Source organism: Ictidomys tridecemlineatus, chromosome 3 (assembly GCF_052094955.1).
Source record: "Ictidomys tridecemlineatus isolate mIctTri1 chromosome 3, mIctTri1.hap1, whole genome shotgun sequence".
Lineage (NCBI taxonomy): Eukaryota > Metazoa > Chordata > Mammalia > Rodentia > Sciuridae > Ictidomys > Ictidomys tridecemlineatus.
Window position 1 is genome coordinate 184,930,478 of NC_135479.1, and position 9,223 is coordinate 184,939,700.

Below are 9,223 nucleotides of genomic sequence, written 5' to 3' on the forward strand. Positions count from 1 at the left end.
TTTTGAACCTAAGTCACTTTCACACTTAATTCCTCATAAAAGTATTTTCCAGGATATGAAAAGAATTAGAATTTCTTATGTTTGGACTGTCTTATAGTAAAGAGGTGGAAAATGGAATTAACTGCAACGAAATGGTGTGTTATGCATCACTTTAAAAATTATTCATTTTTTATTTCTTTTATTGAGTGATGGTTTTTCCTCATGATTGACCTTTAGATGATTCCGAATATTACTTTCTGCCACAGAACAGAGTAGACTCGTGGCTGTCCTTTCTAGGTTATAAAACTACAAATTGAATTGACTTTTCTCAGGTTTAAGGCTGAGGTCACTGGGATGTCTTTTAATGGAGACAGGAAACTGAAATAGTCTAAACTAGCTATCAGAAAGTTAACATCCACCTGTAATCAAAGCTTGCTTCTACTTTGGCCTTGATAATTTTAGTGATGGCTTTATTATGAGCTGATTTTAACAGGTATCTGTACTCCATAAGAGGCAGTATTTGGGGCAAATTCTGATTAGTAAAAGAATTGAGCAACTTAAAAAATGTCATAGGAAGTCATCAACATTTGATTAAATTCCTTAAAAAATATCAAGTCAATCATCCAAAAAATGCATTATCTTTTTAAGACACACTGAGAGCATCAACACCAAAAATATGCAAGATAGTACTTTCTCTAGTACAGCTTAAAATGTATTTTGAGAGGAAAACCAAGCAAGGGGTTATAAGTATAAAATTGAGTGAAGGCAAAGGGCACAGTAAGTGAGCATATTTAAAATGATTATTTTTGAAACAGGGTTATTACTTGGCCATGGAGCAGGACAGAATTTAGATGAATGGATGGAAGAATCAATGTCAATTGAAGCAGGTGAAATTATATCAAGAAAGATGCAAATGTAGGCATGAACCTTGTATGCCAGAGGACAGAGATAGTGTCAGCCAGAGCAGAGAAAACTGGGAAAGGTGGGATATGGTGGGGAAGAAGGCTGAAGACATAGATTAACGAAGACTTGGTATAACTGAAAAGTGTAGCCAAAGAAGAATCAATACTGTGTGTGTTCCTGAGTGACACAACGAGGGAGAAGGACATCATTCTTCCTCAAAGATTAATCATCTGATGAGTTCAAATAATTGAAAGGGGAAAGAGGTGGGAGTTGGAGGAAGTAGTTACAGATTTCCAACTCAGCTAACTGCTGAGAAAAAGAGAATGGAGAGCAATGTGCAGACGAAACAAGTTGAAGCAAGACACAATTGAGCCTTATGACTTAGCTGCAGAAAATGGAAAACAGCAATTTGCCAGCCTTACAAATGGCCAAATATCTCTAATGAGTAATAAAATGCTCCGTGTGTTTATTTAGTTCTGCCACTTTGACTGTTCAACGAATTCATTCATTAAAATGTAATGTATCAATGTCAAGCTAGTATGTAGGAGGCCAGAAAATAACAGGAAAGTGGCCTCACCTGGCACTGCTCTCAGACATGGGAATGTGCTCCCATTACATTTTACAAGATGCTCTTGGTGACTGCAGAACAGGGATTGAATCATTTTCATTATGACATAAAGTATTGCAGTTTCTTAGCACTTATTCTTTGATCCTAGTGCAAAATCCCTTCTTTCTTTAAGTTTGATGCCATATTTCACCCCTCCTCAGAGCTGTCATTCTCCAATCTTCTAGAAGGCTTAAAATATTTTGAAGCATTGATACCTTCATCACTGTTCCTTTCTATGCAAGTTCTGACAAAAGGAGCTGATGGGTCTCCTCTGAAGTCTTAGAATCCAGTGTGCTGATGTATGACTGCAATCACTCATTCTGTCAATCTGTGTCACACCTATATTCCTTCTGATGCCAATAATTTCTAGATGACTACCAGCTGTCTTTACCATCACCAAAAACATTTCATAAACTACTCACATCTTAACTCCCTTGCAAACCTCCTGCCACATCAGCCAAGCAAACCTCCAGTCGACCACCTTCCTTTACCTATTCGAGATACAGAAGGAAAATATTCATGATTATTAACCTCAGTCTGTTCCTCAGATATAGTTTTAGTGTGTCTGCCCATTGTCTGAAAAAAAAAAAAAAAACAGCACACTGCCACTTGCCTAAGTCTTTGCTAATTTCAGAGGTCTCCATGTATGTGTCTGCATTTCTTTGCAGCAAAAAAGAAGAATCAGGGTCAAATGAAAGATAAATCTGATTGCTTTTCTTTCTGTATAGCAACCTCACACTCTTCCCACTTCCAATTTCCTCTATCACCTTTTATTTCTCATTTCTTCCCTCCATATACCTCTAGAATAGTAATATATTTGATACCTTTTCTCATAGAATAGAAGTGTCTAGAGGTTTGCCAGATGAAGTGTGGTATTGCCAGAATTACAAGGAGATTTACAACTTGAAAATTCTGCTCTTCTAACAAAATATTAGATAAATGAAAAAAATGAGAATAAATGTTAAATCGTAAGTGGATATATTTGTGGGTTATACTTGTTTGGCAATAAAAGAACTTAAATTCAATGTAACATCATATTTACACACTTCACTACTGTCCTGAGTATTATAATCTTCTTTTACTTCAGAAAACCAGAATACCTAAATGGTATCTTGACACTCTCATCAGAAGGGATTAGCATGCAAGTTTCTTGTTCTGAAACATAACCTTTAGCTGACCAATGCATATAAGAAATGAAAAACAGCTATTTCTACTCTTACCCATTTCTTCTGATGTAAAAATATTTCTGCCTTCAAAAAAAACTATTGTTTTATATCTGCATACATTAAGGAAAGCTTTACATAATTAAGGTACTTTCCTGATGTGAGCATACATATAAATTTAAAATTTAAGGCTAAGCAATAAAGTATTCTCTTTGAATTAAAGTGAACTTACTGAAATGATTCATTAAGCCCTTAAAAATAATTCAAACTACAAGAATATATACTAATGAATATTTTCTATATGGTTTGCAAATTAAGTTGGAAAAAATCTACAAAGACATAGCTATCAATACAGGTATTCTGATAAATCATACAAATTTATGATTATACTGTGAAAGTTCATTAACACATAAAATTTACTTGGTTTTGAGTATATAATTAGGAACCTCATGAAGCCAGTGATTTAACACAGGTAGATTTTCCAATTTTCTCTTAAATTTCCCAAAATCTAAGTTTATCAGAGCAAAGTATTACCAAAGGAAGTAAAGAGAATGTAAAGATTGGAATGGCTTTCTTGAAAATATCAAAACCGCATGAAGTTCTTTCACCTTGTTCTTGGTTTTTGATGTCACAAGCCAAATAAATTTGGATTCATGAATGGTTGAAAGAGCAATTGAATAATATCAGGAAGTATATTTATTTATTCTTTAAGTGTGTATTCAAAAAACAGGAGGCTCTTCTTTTGCATAGTCATAAATTATTCACTTTCAATTTGAGTAAGATATAACCATGTTTAAAAATCTGGATTAATTAAGAATTATAAAAAATTAGATTTTAAAGAGATTTAAATATAAATTGAGAGGGTGTACAGAGAGGTGAGTAATTTGAGTTCCTAGATTAAATCAATTTGTATTCAAACTTAAAAAAGATCTTTACCTTCTAGGAAAAAAGAGATATTAGTTAAATGTTGGAATTTTAACTGTACTCTTGCTAGATATTAAAGGACATGTTTTTAACTTCAGATTTTCCTGATTTCAAAAGTTATATATTTTCCCCTACAGGAGCCTTCTTTACAACTATTACTGTTCTGTAACACTACACATACATTTCAGATGTAACCATTATGTAATGTTTTAAGTAAAAAAGTATTTTCTGATTGATGATGAAATATGTCAGTAATATATAAGTTAGTACAACATTCTGGAAAAGCAAACTGGCACTTTGTAGTAGTGTCTGTAGAAGTAACTAGAGATAAACATTCTTCTGGAAACTGCCCACCCAAATAAGTAGGAAGGGCCAAAATGTCTCCAAGAAAATCTAAAACCAGGTGCTAGGATATCTTAGGATTCTTTTATTTTCTTCTGGCTCTTCTTTTTTCAGATCTGGCTTTATATTCTGAAACCTGTTTGCCCAACAAGCTGGTATATGGGCATACACAGTTTCTTAAGATAAAACAAAATCAGCTTTCAGCCACTTATGCCCGTCTCCCCAAATTTCTAGTTATACAATTCTTTGGGAAGGAAGCAAAATCTCTCTTGGGCCATGTGTCTATCCCCTGGACCAATCCCAGCCTAGGCAGGGATATAGAGAACTGTGATGTGCTGAGTTTAGATCAGAAGCCATTCTTCATATGGTCCTTGTAGTCAGGAAAATAATGGCATGAAAAAATAAAAAGCAAATACACATACATACAAAAATAAGGCTTCTCTCAGTACAAACACTTTTACCAGGAAGTGGAAAGATTACTGTTCTGGAAAAACAATACAATAAATGTATCTTACATATTCCAAAATTTCCTCATTTGCTTAAGCTATTCAAAGGGATTCCAGACATATGACCAAAAAAAGTTTAAATTATTATAAAAATATTTTATGGCAAACTATATTAATTAAGGAATCCAAAGGAAACAGGAAATTTTATATATGCAATATCCATTTCTCTTGCAAAAGTAATTTTTTTTTCATCTAGCATTTCCTTTACCTCTCATCTTCACAATATACCAAGTTTCACATATGGGCTGATTGGCTTGGGGAAATCCATGCCCCTTACAGAGTAGACTTCAAAGACTTAAAGCCAATCTGTAGGCCCTGGGCTCAGGCAACAGGATTACTATAATTCATTAGAGTAAAATTGGTTGACGTTTTCTTGAGGATGACTTCTCTCTTTACAAAAAAGAATCAAGGTAAATAAAAGGTTTCCTCCCTGCTGAATTTCTTGATTTGTGAGTACAGGAGTCTGGGACTACTAAAGGCATTTTGCTGCCTTGAGAGAAGCCAGTCATGGGATTGAACCATTCCCCTGAAAGGGCATAACTGAAGAATTACACAGAAGTGAAGCCAGCACCTCTATATTAAGAGAACTGAAGCTTGTTCCATCTCTGAGCATCCGGCTACCTGCATAAATGCATGTCTCCCTGATTTAAGTTAGTTATGGTCTAATCTTCTGTTATTTAGAGCACAAAATATCCAGAAACACATAACTTCAATTAAGATACCATTAAAAACAGCATCAATGATCAACCAATGATCAACCAAACAGAAGTGGAAAACAAATTTTCACTTCCAGAGAAATATTTTGTAGATACAAAGCATTATAATCATGAAGACTTTGTAGAAGTATCTTACTTTGAAGTTTATAAATAAATACTCTGCTTTTTTTCTCTCCAGTTTTCAGTCAGCATCTGGAAGGCATGATAAGTATTTTAAATTCTCGTGTTAATGTAGTTAGATCTCACTATTCTGAAATCATTTGAAATAAGATAATCCACAAAATGAACTACCTGTGTTGCTGATGCTGTATTAAAAATAGTTAAGTATTTTTTTGAAATACTTATCAGATGTGATAAATATTTCTGGTCTTGCTGGAATAGGATCATCATTGAAGGCTTTTCAGATGATTTGGGGTCATGATTGTGCATATCAGTTGTGTACAGGGTATATGACAAAGTAATTAGCTGAGGTGACATTTGCTTCAAGGGGCTATGCCATTTAAATTCTTGGGTTAGTTTGTTGTATATGCTTCTCATTATTATTTTGTACATTTTATAGTTCCTCTTACGTGCCACTATTTGTCAGGCTGTCAGCTGTCATTTCCTGCTGCTCTTTGATGGCCTGCCAATATGGTCATGCCCCCCTGTAATTTTCTGCCTCTAAATTCTTCTATATTAGGAAGTCAGATATGCACACTTTTTAGAACTGTTTCTTAAAAACAAGTCAAGAGTTTTTAGTAAGGATATATGACACATACACCAGCTTCTGAAATAGGGACATTAAGTTGTTTCATTTGGGGCTGTCCAAATATTTAGGACAAATAGTCTTAACATTAGTTTATAAAATAAAAGGGTCACTTGTGTATGATAAATTTGTCTGTTAAATCTCTTAAAAGATTATTTTGAGCAATTTTCACACTGAGATAATTTGGATTTTGTCCTGAAGTAGGTTTGTTGTCAAGTGACATATAAATGAGTCTCAATCTGTGTTGAGTCTTAAAACTAAAAAGTACAATTAGCCAAGTTCTCATATTATCCTTCAGTTTCCAAGAACCCATATATAAAGTATTAAGAATTTTCTCTAGTTGACCCAGCTAAGAACAGAGAGGATCTGTTTTATGTACAAGGCTCTCCACCATGCCTTGATCTCCTATTGGAAAATGTGTAAGTAAACCTGCTCTTTTCTTTCATTCAAATTACACACTTTTCAGCTGATGGCTACTTTTGAAGGGACAATGTACTCTTGGCTAACTAACTCTTTAAGTCTGTAGTAGCTTGTCTTAGCATTTTGGGGTTGTAATTATTTTAAACCTCAAAAGGTAGTACATAAGCATCAACTTTAAACTCCAGGAAGACAAATGGAAATTATGCCTAAACTATTTAGTTGATGCTTTAAATACAATTACTTTTATTGTCATTGTTAATGCATCTACTTCATTTAATAGCAGCCTTTAGTCATTGTTCTTTGCTGGCTGAGGCATATAAATGTGCTGTCTCATGTAACAAAATGTCATTAGCAAAAATCTTTAATATCTAATTTGCTAAACCCAGTTGTGCCATTTTCAATCTGAAATGCAGATTTTCAAATTGCATCATAGAGGAAATGTTACATTTGGAGAAATCTTACAAGAAGCTTTTAAAATAAACATTTTTTTCTTTTTCCAAAAAGATGAAACTTTGATTGTTCTGAGAAGTCCTTTGGAGTTTGAGCCCCTAAACCACCAAAGTATGGGGAGGATTCTAGAACTATCTGATGTATAAGGAAAACATTTGATTCAATGGGAAATTTTTCTCAGACTCAGTCCATATGGATTATCTTTTAAAATGTTTTCATCACTTTTGTCTTGCTGCCTTCGATTGCAATGAGCCTAACTCTTGAGTGTTGCTGAATTTATAGCTCTGTAAAACAAACTCTTCTGGCATTTCTGACACACAATTGGGTTTCTTAGCCGCTTGAAAGATTTGAGCTACAGTAGTTTTCTTCATTATTAAAGACATATGATGCCTGTTGTACAGATTTCCCCTTGGGCAACAGAGCTGATAAAAGAATAAAGAATTTCAAGAATCTGTATCTCGAAAATAAGTCCCAAGGTGTCTTTTTCATTTTTTTTTTAACTTGGAAGAAAGCTTATAAAATAATTTCCATTTTTATTTAGCTTTGTACTTATTGTGGTGCTGTGGGAGAATACAGCATTTACCAGATGAAATTGTGTTGTATGAAATAAACATGTGTTATTTTAACTTCTGGTCCACATTTGGTGATGTTAATAAGACCTTCCTAAAAATAAGAACCTGAAGCCAATCAAACAGAAGCTTGACTGCAGGTGTAGTATAATTCCAGAGGGAAAAATATGGTTTACTCCTGAATGATTCAGACTCTTCCCTTGAACATTTTCTTAATCTCAGGTAAAATTTTTCTATTGTGGTCAGCCTGTTGTGAAGTGGTTGAATGACTACATCTCACATTCATCTTAATGCCTTAACATCCATCCTGGGGCTCTGTGGTCTGAATGGTGTGGCATCAAATCTTTCAAACTGCGTGGTCCTTTGCAAGAATGCTTGCAGTCAGTGTGGAGAAGCCACAATGAGGTACTGAGTATTTGTATTTCACAGGAAATAGCAATCCTAATCCAGATGTGCTTCCATCTCCTGGGCTACTTGGATTTTCAGGAGCATGTTAAATGGCCAAGGGACTTCTTTTGTTAGTGGAAAGGACAAGAGCTAGAGTAAAGAGGAGGAATTCACAAAGGTAGGACATCTGTTAGAAATCAGCCCAGAAGCTGGAGCTGGCGGTATTCTAAGAGCAGTTTTTCAGCTGCTGCAGGGTTGGCCATTGACAGATGGACTTGGATCCACACATCACAAGGAAGAAAAACACATTCTAGAGTTTGGCATTTGGTTTCTTTCGCAACCGAAGTGGAAGGTGCTAGGGCTATACAAAGAAAACACTATAGCTATGCGGATAAGTTGCTGTAGCTATAGCTTTAGAGGGAAATTGTGAATAAATACAGAGTTTACTTTGAGATATGGTCCCCAAATTTGCAGAAACTCATTTATATCCCAGCCCTGAGCCAAGTCATTTATTAAGAGTCTTGGATATAGTATGTGTTTAGTAAATACTTCTTAAATGTAACAACTCCACGCTATTTTAACTTGTTCTGCCCAATTCTATTGCATAAGTAGCTATGAAAAATGCATTTATTTAACTTAGTTTTTGCCTCTAAATTTTCCTTTTACTTATTTTAATTTTGCCAATATTTTCTGGTTAAGAAACTATTAAAGTAAAAAGATCATGGAAGTTTAAGACAGACTAGATGTTAAAGAAACAACATATTTTAGCCCTTTAATTTTATACATAAAAAAGTTATGGTCTATAGAATTGAAATATTTTGATTAAGAGTCACAAAGTTAGCTGGTTGAAGAAATCATGACTGAAACATAAGTCTTCAAAGTTGTAATTTTGTCCTTTCTACTTTTCAAATAATTGGAATGTGTTTCATATTTTTATGGAATGAGAAAATAACTTTGCATATATTATTTTGAAATAGTAAGCAATATTTATTGAGCAGTTATTTGATAGGCATTCATTAAGTAAATTATTTCATCAAATATAAAAATCCTATGTAGTAATTATTATCTCAATTTTACATAAATCGTGTGTGTGTGTGTGTGTGTGTGTGTGTGTGTGTGTGTGTGTATTCCTGTAATGGTTTGGATCTGGATTGGTTCATGTATTGAAGGCTTGGTCCCCAATGCAGCAAAGTTCAGAGGTAAGGTTTTGGGGAAACAATTGGATTATGAGTTCTCTGACCTGCTGGTGGATTAATCCATTAATGTTGATGGATTCATAATTTGATGACAATATTGGGAGTTGAGGAAAATTTAGGAGGTGGTATACAGTTGAAGTGAGTCCTGGGAGTATGTCCTTGGAAACCATGTGTGGTCCCCAGCCCTTTTCTGGCTGACTTGCTTTCTGGTTTCCTAGTTGTCCTGAAATGAGCAGCTGTCCTTCAGCATGCTCTTCTGCTTCACAATGGGACCTGAAACAACAGGTATAAGTGATTGTGGACAGGAACTATTGAA